This window comes from Mus caroli, unplaced genomic scaffold (assembly GCF_978045245.1).
Source record: "Mus caroli unplaced genomic scaffold, Mus_caroli_1 scaffold_10, whole genome shotgun sequence".
NCBI lineage: Eukaryota > Metazoa > Chordata > Mammalia > Rodentia > Muridae > Mus > Mus caroli.
Genome location: NW_028227265.1, coordinates 44,746,067 through 44,757,849, shown reverse-complemented (window position 1 = coordinate 44,757,849; position 11,783 = coordinate 44,746,067). Strand labels below are relative to the sequence as shown.

At 45.6% G+C, this 11,783-nt stretch overlaps 1 long non-coding RNA gene and 2 pseudogenes across 1 annotated transcript; 1 reads left to right on the top strand and 2 right to left on the bottom strand.

Moving 5' to 3' along the window:
• Positions 1 to 313: 313 nt before the first annotated feature.
• LOC147002370 (uncharacterized) lies at positions 314 to 1,700 on the top strand. The gene is made up of 3 exons (XR_015048721.1): positions 314 to 405; positions 701 to 769; positions 1,146 to 1,700. It is a non-coding gene; the product is annotated as an uncharacterized LOC147002370 (long non-coding RNA).
• A 4,902-nt stretch (positions 1,701 to 6,602) lies between these two features.
• Positions 6,603 to 7,302, bottom strand: LOC110300867 (ferritin light chain 1-like; annotated as a pseudogene).
• Positions 7,303 to 9,053: 1,751 nt separating this feature from the next.
• Positions 9,054 to 9,587, bottom strand: LOC110300869 (ATP synthase F(0) complex subunit C2, mitochondrial pseudogene; annotated as a pseudogene).
• Positions 9,588 to 11,783: the final 2,196 nt, after the last annotated feature.

Here is an 11,783-nt window from a genome sequence, read left to right as displayed (position 1 = left end):
CTCACCCGAACCTGACACGGCCGCTGAGCCCGCCCCTCGGTCCTTTTGACTGGTTTAGACCTACAGCTGTCCCTTCTCATTGCATCCCAGTCGGCTCAGCAAGTTAGGCTGTGGCTCGGAACGCTGGGATCCCAGATGGCTGATTTCTATTGGTCGCACTATGGGCCAATGAGGGTCGACCACGCGTTGTGGGGGACGCCCCCTGGTGGGGTGGGGGCCGCTAGCCCACTCAGGCAGGTCACGTGATTGAACCTCAGCCCAACCCCGCCCTTGCTGCTGAGAGTCCCTGGCTCGCTAGGAGTCGTTTAAAGAATCCGCGCGAGCGGTACCAGGTGTTAACCGTGCGGGACCAAGACCGGTCCTCAGCTTCGGCCCTTTCCCATCCTCTCTGGTCAGAGGGAAGATGTAAGGATTATTTGCAACTTTCATGTCCTGTCTGTCCTGCACTTAGGAAACGCCCACCGATGGCGAGCGTTTCCTATTCAGGATAAGGTCAAGGGCCAGCCAGGATCCTGAGGTTTCGCTGCATTCTGGTTCCACAGTTGTTCAGGCCATAGAGAACGTACCAGTTTCTCCTCTCGTCCCGTAGTTCCCTGCAGCCTGTGTGACATGATACAAGTCATTTCGCCTCCCTGAAATTTCAGAAGGCAACAGGGGTGACCCTGAGATATCTTGACAGAAATGCTTTTAAACCTTTTAGGGCTGTCCACGGTTCAAGAGCAGGAAACACAGAGGTCTCGGAGGTGTGACTGTAAGCGTGTTTTCTTGGGTGAGAAATAGGGGTTTTTTGTTTTTTGTTTTTTTCTCTTTCTCTTAAGCTGGAGTATGAAAGGAGTCACTTCTTGTGGTCTCCCACAAACGACTTGGCTTTTGCAATAAACGGCAGAAGGCAAGGGGTGCCGTTTGAGGAGGAAAAAGGACACAGATGGCTATGGTGATAGTTCTAGGGAGATAAGCAGGACCCTTGGATCTGGAGTCCTCTGACTCAAATCATGTGACTCTGCCTGCTGCCTGGAGGAGGAAGGACGGTACCTGTAGGGGATGGGGGATGGGAGGTGTTTCCAAACTGAGGAATTGGGAGCCCTGAAACAGACTATGAACTGCGCAGAAGGAATCCTTACAAAAATGGCGTGCTTCCTTCGCAGTGAGAGGAACTCAGTCAAGCAATGACACTTGAGGTCAAGAAGTTGGGGCTCCACCCTGTCCCCCAGGCAGTGTACAGAACTCAGCATTGCTGGTGAAGGTCCCTCTGGAGGACACCCAAGTTCAACATGATCTTGACAGACCTGTGACTGACCTGACCCTCCCTCCAGTCCTGTGCCACTGACACATATGCTTGATGCCTTCTGCTTTGTCCTAGGACCCAAGACGGTGAGTGAAGCAGGGATCAAAAGTTCAGTTCTCAGCTGCATAGTGAGTTTGAGGCCAGCCTGGGTTACATGATACGCTGCTTTAACACAATGAAATAAAGGACGGGAGAAATTGGTTTGGAGCACTGGCTGCTCTTAAGAATGACCCCAGTCTTATTCCCAGCACACACACGAAGGATCAAAACTATGTAACTTGAGTTTCAGAGGGTCTGAAGACCTCTTCTGTGGGCACCAGATGTGCAAATGGTACAGAAACATATGTGCAGGCAAAACATCTATACAAATAAAATAAAAATTAAAAGCTTTAAAAAGAAAACCCTGAATGTGGTAATGCACAACTGTAAACGCAGTATACTTCAGTATACTTCAGCAGGATAGCAGGCAGGAACGTGAGAATCACCCATGAGCACTTGACCAGCAGTCTGTGATCTTAACCACTGAGCCATCTCTCCAACCCCTCGCTTTTTTTTTTTTTTTTTTTTTTTTTTTTTGCTTTTTTTTTAATTAAGAAAATCAGGTAGGGCTGGTGAGATGGCTCAGCAGGTAAGAGCGCTGACTGCTCTTCCGAAGGTCCTGAGTTCAAATCCCAGCAACCACATGGTGGCACACAACCATCTGTAATGAGATCTGACGCCCTCATCTGGTGTGTCAGAAGACAGCTACAGTGTACTTACGTATTATAATAAAGAAATCTTTGGGGCTGGTGAGATGGCTCAGTGGGTAAGAGCACCCGACTGCTCTTCCGAAGGTCCAGAGTTCAAATCCCAGCAACCACATGGTGGCTCACAACCATCCGTAACGAGATCTGGTGCCCTCTTCTGGAGTGTCTGAAGACAGCTACAGTGTACTTACATATAATAAATAAATAAATCTTAAAAAAAAAGACATAACTTTAAAAAAAAAAAAAAAGAAATCTTTGGGCCTGAGAGAGCAGGGTTGACCAGAGCAAGTGAGGCCGACCTAAGTGAGCAGAGGTCCTAAATTCAATTCCCAACAACCACATGAAGGCTCACAACCATCTGTACAGCTACAGTGTACTCATATACATAAAATAAATAAATAAATAAATATTTTGTAAAGAAATCAGGTATGGGGCCAGGCGGTGGTGGCGCACGCCTTTAATCCCAGCACTTGGGAGGCAGAGGCAGGTGGATTTCTGAGTTCGAGGCCAACCTGGTCTACAGAGTGAGTTCCAGGACAGCCAGGGCTATACAGAGAAACCCTGACTCGAAAAACCAAAAAACAAAACAAAAACAAAACAAAACAAAACAAAAATAAATCACTGTACACATTAAAAAAAAAAAATCAGGTATGGTAGCACACCTTTAATCTCAGCATTGGGAGGGCTGGGGTTCTAGTGAATCTCTGTGAGTTCCAGGTCAGCCTGGTGTACTTACTGTAGTCTAGGTCACTCAGAGTTATACAGTGAAACCATGTCACAAGAGAAAAAAAAATCCTTGGGGGAAAACAAATTGTTTTGAAGCTGAAAGGGGCCTAAATTGATGAAACCTGAATACATGTCTTAACTATAGGGTTGGAATTAGGAAGTGCTAGAAATAATGTGTAACAGGCTCAAATCATAATGTTTCGGAGTATCTCAGAACTGGGGATGTATACCTCTGTGATAGAGCCCTTGTCTAGCAAATCGTGAGGTTTGCGTTTCATCACTGTACTGGAAAAAAAGTCTGAAGCATGGTCCGCTGTTAGATTGTTGTTACCAAATACTTTTTTTTTTTTTTTTTAGGTTTTTCGAGACAGGGTTTCTCTGTATAGCCCTGGCTGTCCTGGCACTCACTTTGTAGACCAGGCTGGCCTCGAACTCAGAAATCCGCCTGCCTCTGCCTCCCGAGTGCTGGGATTAAAGGCGTGCGCCACCACGCCCAGCTGTTGTTACCAAATACTGTGTGCATCTGTTGACATGGTATTGCTTCTCACAACAAACCGGGTTCCTTTACACCCGTCAGGAAGACTGAGGGACAGGGATATTAAGTCGTTTATTTAATATTTAACCAATTTAATAAGCTAAGAGTGACATAAGTGGGGCTGGAGAGATGGTTCAAGGGTTAAGAGCATTGGCTACTCTTCAGGAGACCCGAGTTCAAATCCCAGCACCTACATGGTAGCTCACAACTGTCTGTAACTCTGGTTCCAGAGGATCTGATACCCTTACACATGCAGGCAAAACACCAATGCATGTAAAAATCATCTGCGTTGTTTTTATATTTTTGAGACAAGGGTCTTACTAAATTGCCATGGACTGGCTTGGAGCTCCTGGACTCATGTCTTGCCCTTTCAAAGTTACTCTGTTTTTGTTTGTTTGTTTGTTTGTTTGTTTTTTCTAAATGTTAAGCTAATACTCTACTACTACCTAGCCATCTTCCCACTTTGAGACAGGGTCTTTGATATAGATGTAGACCAGGCTGGCCTGGAACTTACTGAGATCTCCCTGCTTCTGCTGGGATTAAAGATGTGTACCATGGAGCCGGGCGCACTCGGGAGGCAGAAGCAGGCGGATTTCTGAGTTCGAGGCCAGTCTGGTCTACAAAGTGAGTGCCAGGACAGCCAGGGCTACACAGAGAAACCCTGTCTCGAAAAAACCAAAAAAAAAAAAAAAAAAGATGTGTACCATGAGGATCAGCTTCTTCTCCTCTTCTTTTTTTTTTTTTTTTTTTTTTTTTTTTTTTTTTTTTTTGGTTTTTCGAGACAGGGTTTCTCTGTGTAGCCCTGGCTGTCCTGGAGCTCACTTTGTAGACCAGGCTGGCCTCGAACTCAGAAATCCGCCTGCCTCTGCCTCCCGAGTGCTGGGATTAAAGGCGTGCGCCACCACGCCCGGCTCTTTTCCTCTTCTTGACTTCTTTTAAAATAGCTATTGTTATTTTACATATATGAATGCCTACATGTATGTATGCATACCACATGCATACCTAGTGCCCACAAAACAAGAAAAGGACATCAGATCCCCTGGAACCAGAGTTACCTGTGGTTATGTGGGTGCTGAGAACCAAACCCTGGTCCTCTGAAAGAGCAACAGTGCTCTTAACCACGGATCCATTTTTCCAGCCCAAACATATTTTTGGGATTTGTTGTTGTTGTTGTTGTTGATTTTTTTGGTTTTTTTTGTTTGTTTTTTTTTGAGACAGCGTTTCTCTGTGTAGCCCTTGCTGTCCTGGAACTCAGTTTGTAAACCAGACTGGCCTTGAACTCAGAAATTCTCCTCTGCCTCCCAAGTGGTGGGATTAAATGCATATGCCACCACTGCCCAGCTCCAAGCATATTTTTAAAATGAACCTACTTTTTTTTTTTTTTTTTTTTTGGTTTTTCGAGACAGGGTTTCTCTGTGTAGCCCTGGCTATCCTGGAACTCACTCTGTAGACCAGGCTGGCCTCGAACTCAGAAATCCGCCTGCCTCTGCCTCCCGAGTGCTGGGATTAAAGGCGTGCGCCACCAACGCCCGGCTGAACCTACATTTTTAAGGGTTTTTTTTTCATTTTATTTAGTTGTGTGTTTGTGTGTGTGTGCATCACAACATGTATGTGGAGGTCAGAAGAAATTTTGTCAGACTCAGTTCTCTCCATCCATCTTGTGGGTCCATGGGATGTACCTTTGTCCTAAGCCACAGCAACCCTGACATTCGTTCATTCGTTCCTCCTACTGAAGCAGTCTTGGATAACATCTTTGGGCTGAGATTTTTTGCCATCCTTGACTACACAACTGCAGACAACCAAATTTACAGGGTTTCCCCCTCTTCATCAGTTTTACAGAGGCTTACCCCTTACCTAGTTTCTTCTCATCAGTTTCATTGAGGCTGATTTTGTGTTCAGCACAAAGGGCCTCTATCATGGTTTGCTGTAAGCATGAAACAATGGGTTTGGCAGGCTTGTGGATAATATATGCTAGGTAATCATGAATGAGGTGGTTCCCACAGCTTTCTAAGAGCTGTGGGTACCGTCAACCTCTGAGCATGTGTGGTCTGGATACATGGGATCCAGTAGTACCTTCTGACTTCCAAGGATACCAGATCCCCAGAAACGGGAGTTACGGATCATTGTGAGCTACCATGTGGGTGCTGGGAAGTGAGCCTGGGCCCTCTGAAAGATCATCCAATGATCTTACTCTCTCAGTCATCTCTCCAGCCCAGGTCCAAACAGCAATTTGTTTATTTTTTATTTATTTATTTTTGTTTTTCTTTTTTTTTAAGATTTATTTATTTATTATTATATGTAAGTACACTGTAGCTGTCTTCAGACACACACCAGAAGAGGGCGTCAGATCTCATTACAGATGGTTGTGAGCTACCATGTGGTTGCTGGGATTTGAACTCTGGACCTTTGGAAGAACAGTCGGGTGCTCTTACCCACTGAGCCATCTCACCAGGGTTTTGCAAACCAGGGTTTTTCTGTATAGGCCTAGCTGTCCTAGAACTTGCTTTGTAGACTAGGCTGGCCTTGAATTTGCAGAGAACTGCCTGCCTCTGCTCACAAGTGCTGGTGTGAAAGTCCTACACCACCACCTAGCCCAAAGAACAATTTTAAAAATCTAGACTTCTAACACAATACAACCAGAGGTACACTAGTTTGCTATCGTGAGGATTGGTAGGAAAATATTAAAGCTAGAGCAATGGCACTGTAGTTAAGAGGGCTTGTTGAGCGTTGTGGGCACTTGAATCCCAGCACTTGGGAGGCAGAGGCAGGCAGATTTCTGAGTTCAAGGCCAGCCTGGTCTACAAAGTGAGTTCCAGGACAGCCAGGACTATACAGAGAAACCCTGTCTCAAAAAACAAAACAAAACAAAACAAAACAAAAAAACATAACAAAACAAAACAAAAAAAGAGTGCTTATTGCTTTTGCAAAGGACCTGAGTTTGTCTCCCAGCACTCACATGGTGGCTAACAACTGTAACCCCAGTTCTAGAAGATCTGATGCCCTCTTGTCATCTGCTGCCACCACATGCAAATGATTTGCATATCCAGGCAAAACTCATATAATATATAGGACATATATGTAATATATGTATATTTATATTATATACATAAAAATAAAACAGAGCCAGGCGGAGGTGGCACACACCTTTTTTTTTTTTTTTTTTTTTGTCTCAAAAAGCATTATTTTCACTTGGTCCAAGACTTGACAGAGGCTCCAGGGCGGTTACAAAGCTGCCTAGTGGCTTGAGAGGTTCATTCAGGTGGAGGTCCCAGGGCAGGCTGGTGCAGAGCAGAGCGGGGAGTCCCTTGGAAGGCACAGAGGCCTCTTAGTCGTGCTTGAGAGTGAGGCGCTCAAAGAGATACTGGCTCAGAGATCCCTGGGGCGCGCCAGTCTGCGCTGGTTGTGGCCCTGCCACCCTACGGAGGTTGGTCAGGTGGTTGCCCATCTTCTTGATGAGTTTCACCTCCTTATCCAGGAAGTGGCTTTCCAAGAAGTCAGAGATGAGGGTCCGCTCGGGCAGAACCCAGGGCATGCAGATCCAAGAGGGCCTGGTTCAGTTTCTTCTCCAGGGCCAAGGCAGCTTTCATGGCCTCCTGGGTTTTACCCCATTCATCTTGAGATGGTTTCTGCACATCCTGGAAGAGTGCACGGCCCCCGTGATCGTTCTGCAACTCGAAGAGACGCTCGCTCGGCTCCCTCGCGCTTCTCCTCCGCCAATTCGCGGAAGAAGTGGCCTACGCCCTCCAGAGCCACATCATCACGATCAAAAAAGAAGCCCAGAGAGAGGTAGGTGTAGGAGGCCTGCAGGTGCAAGTTGACCAGACGGTTCACGGCAGCTTTCACCTCGGTGGAATAATTCTGACGAATCTGAGAGGTCATGGCTGATCCGGAGTAGGAGCTAACGGCGAAGAGACGGTGCAGACTGGTCCTAGGAGCCGAAGGCAGCAAGGAGATGGTCCCGGAGGCTGCAACTGGAGAGACTTGTAAGGCGGCTGGAAGCGAGTACAGTGGGAATCCCCTGGTCTGTTCGGTTCAAACACTGTGGAAGCAAGACACAGATCCACCGGACCTCCAAGGCGCTGCTCTGGCACACACCTTTAATCCCAGCACTTGGGAGGCAGAGGCCAGCAGATTTCTGAGTTTGAGGCCAGCCTGGTCTACTAGAGTGAGTTCCAGGACAGCCAGGGCTACACAGAGAAAACCTGTCTCGAAAAAGCCAAAAAATAAATAATAAATAAATAAAACAGAAAGGGTGGGGAGCGAGCTTGTTGCTCTTGCAGAAGACTTAAGTTCAGAGTCTAGCATCCATAATGAAATGCTCATAACCACCTGTCACCAGGAACCCAGTGCCTCTGGCCTTGGCAGGCACCAGCATTTATGTGTGCATATCTCCACACAGACAGACAGACACACACACACACATACACACACACACACACACACACAGAGAAATAAATTACACAATGTGGAAGCACATGCCTTTAGTACCAGCGCTTGGTAGAGGAGGGTGGATCTCTGTGAGTTCTAGGCCAGCCTGTCTACATAAAGAGACCCTGTCTTTAAGTTAAGACATAAACCAGGGCTGGAGAGAAGGCTCAGTGTTTAAGAGCACGTGCTGCTCTTCCAGAGGACTAGTGTTCTGTTTACAGCAGCCATATTAGGTGACTCATAACCAAAGGCAAGTGGAGCTCCATCTGACTCTCATGCTAATGCAGACATATGTACAAACAATTTAAAATAATAAAAATAAAATTTAAAAAATATTTTAAAGGCCTCTGTTTAAATATCAAGACATTATGTTTCTACCAGAGCAGAAAACTTTCCTACAAATAATGAAAACACAATATGTAGTACAGTCTCAATCTTGGGAAAGTTTTGGTAAATGAAGCAGTATTTACTGAGCATTGTGTGGAGTGACATCACAGTGGCATGCTTTGTGTTCAGAACTAAGGACAGGGCTGGTAAGATGGCATGGTGGGTACATGTGTTCTTGGCTAAAGCCTGAGGAACTAAATTATACCTTAAGGTAGAAGGAGATAACTTTTTAAAAAGATTTAATTATTTATTTTATGTATGTGAGTACACTGTAGCTGAACAGATAGTTGTGAGTCTTCATGTGGTTTTTGGGAATTGAATTTTTAGGACCTCTGCTCATTCTGGTCAACTCTGCTCGCTCAGGCCCAAAGATTCATTTATTATTATTATATATAAGTACACTGTAGCTGTCTTCAGACGTGCCAGAAGAGGGTGTCATATATGTTGGGATTTGAACTCAGGACTTTTGGGAAAGCAGTCAGTGCTCTTAACCACTGAGCCAACTCGTTAGCCAGGGTAGAGATACGTGTGCTATGTGTGCTACGGTATGCAAGTGTCTACATTAACACATGCACACATGCATATTGAGAGACTGTGCCAAAATACAAAAGCAAAACCAACCAACAAAGAAGCTGCCATGGTTGCATAGCCTGACATGGCCAAGAGCTGCTAGAACTCACTGCAATTTGGTTTTGAATTAATTTGGTCACTGAATATTCAGAAACCTTTTATTATTGCCATTTTTAAAAAAAGATTTATTTATTATATGTAAATACACTATAGCTGTTTTCAGACACACCAGAAGAGGGCACCAGATCTCAATATGGATGGTTGTGAGCCACCATGTGGTTGCTGGGATTTGAACTCAGGACCTTTGGAAGAGCAGTCAGTGCTCTTAACCGCTGAGCCATCTCTTCAGCCCCTGCCAGTTGTTTGTTTGTTTTTTTCTTATTAATACAGTATTTATTTGTCTTCTCTCTGTCAAACCCTGAGCCAAGCACTTTCCCCAGACTTCTTAGGGAGGTACAGGAAAAGGAACATACAGGGCAGACGACAGGAAAGAACCATGGGAGGTGGAAGTGGAGACAGCTGCTTCACATGGCGAAGAGGATGAGAAAGGCCACCATTAGGCAAAAGAGCCCCATGGCCTCTGAGAAGGCAAAGCCAAGAATTGCGTAGAAGAAGAGTTGTTGCTTCAGAGAAGGGTTCCTGGCTCCCCAAAACAGTCCCAATCCCTGCCCCAGAGCCAGCCACCCCAACTATCGCAGCCCCAGCTCCAATGAACTTGGCAGCTGTGTCCATGTCCCTTGAAATGGTGCTGACTTGGAAACTGTGGCTAGGGATAAGTGAAGTCAGAGGCCGCCAGACCGCCAAGCTGCTGAGGCTCTCATCTGTAGGCATCTGTGGTCGCTTCAACTCCACTGCTGACAGCGGACGACTCAGCAACTGAGAGGTGCTCCTGAGCAGGGAGCAGGTAGAGACGAACTTGGAGCAGGCGTACAATTTCAGGGGTGAGGGGCCAAGGCAGGAGGGCTGCTCCCAGGGCAGAGAAGACAGAGACCTGCCAGTTGTTTTTTAACCCCCACATTGAGTCACAGGATCACATATGGATGAGATCCAAGGTTTGTTTTGGTTTTTTGTTTGGAAGTTTTGTTGGTTGGTTGGTTTTTGGTTTCATGAGACAGGGTTTCTCTGTGTAGCCCTGGGTATCCTGGAACTTGCTCTGTAGACCAGGCTGGACTTGAACTTGGAGATCTGTCTGTCTCTGTCATTTGAGTGCTGGGATTAAAAGCATATGCCCCACGCTACCTATCCACCTTCCTCCCTCCCAGCCCCCCAGCTATGACAGTTTGTAAGAAGTGTCAATGTGATATTATTACATTGATCTCCTGAGAGCACAGAGAAGCCGGAGGGTTTATGATTTTTCTGGTTGTATCAATCACTCCCTGTAGGCTGACATTCTTGCATCTGAGCCTCAATTTTTTTTTTTCAATATATAAGTCTTTTATTCTCCTAAAAGAGCCCAAATTGTACTTGTGATCAGGATCTTGTTTCTGGAGTCAGGAAACTGAGACCTCCTCACCCCTTCTCAGACACAGAGATGCCATCCTAAAACTTCCTGATACCCTTGTTTTTACCTGTTGTGGCTTGCTGAATCAGAGTGGCTGTATCAGAAACAAGTTCAATGTCATTTCCTTCAAGGATTAACTCACCCTTCTGGGCTTGAGAGACAGAACAAGCAACACCTGTCCTCATCCGAACCCTGCAGATGGATTTTTCACCCAAGAAATTTTGGATTTCGACCAACGATGTTCATAGGGAAGTGAGCATACACAGACCTCATCTTGTAACGGAAGCCCAGTGTGACACCCTTGATTGTGTTCTGAACATGACTGCAGATGGTTCTGACAGTGGCCAGGTCCTTTGTGTTACCCCACCATTTGTCAACCGGAGCCTTTTGTTTGTCTTTCCAAGAAGACTCAGCTCCACATTGATGTGATTGAAGTCCCTCCACAGAGTCCCCCTGGGGCCCCTTCACAATGACTGTGCGCCCCTTCAGAGTGATGTTGAAATTTTCTGGAATGTCGACAGTCTGATTGCTGAGAATGGTCTTCATTCTCGCAGTAGATGGGGCAAAGAGAGTTGAGCCTCATTTTTTTATGATTTATTTATTTATTATATGTAAATACACTGTAGCTGTTTTCAGACACACCAGAAGAGGGCATCTGATCTCATTACAGATGGTTGTGAGCCACCATGTGGTTGCTGGAATTTGAACTCAGGACTTGTGGAGGAACAGTGAGTGCTCTTAAATACTGAGCCATCTCTCTAACCCCGAGCCTCATTTTTTCTCTTGTAAAGTAGAAGAGATTTATATAGTATCTACATTATGAATTTTAGGGAGAACTTAAAATCCCTGAAGTACTCCATGCAGGTCAGCAGGTTTTGCAACTGTCTTAAGTGAATCCCTCTTCCCTAAACATGTATGGTCCCTACCCCGATTCCTTTTGAAAATGTAAAGGAAGTTAACATCTGTAGAGTGGGGCACTTGAAAGATGGCTCAGCTCTTAAGAGCGCTTGTTAAATATTAAGTATTAATCTGTTAAGTCCTCTTGCATAGGACCATAGTTCAATTCCCAGAATCCACCTGATGGTTCACAAACATCCAAAGCTTCAGTTCCATGTGATCTCATGGCCATATTCTGACCTCTGAGGCCACCATGCACACATATGGTGCATAGACATATATACAGATAAAACCCTCACACATAAAAATAAAAACAACAAAAACATCAACAGAATGGTCATGCCTGAAGCCCACCACCCAGTGCCTTCTCTCTGGGTAAGAGAGAATTTAAAAAAAAAAAAAATTTTTTTTTTTTTTTTGGTTTTTCGAGACAGGGTTTCTCTGTGTAGCCCTGGCTGTCCTGGAACTCACTCTGTAGACCAGGCTGGGCTCGAACTCAGAAATCTGCCTGCCTCTGCCTCCCAAGTGCTGGGATTAAAGGCAAGCACCACCTCTGCCGGGCTGAGAATTCTTGAAGGATAGCAGTGATCTGAGCCTGCTAGTGGTGGCTGGATGAAAATTATTGGGGGAAACCAATAGAATTTCAGTCAAGCCTTAGAGTGATTGTCTGTAATCCTAGCACTTGGGAGAAGTAGGCAGGAGATGAGG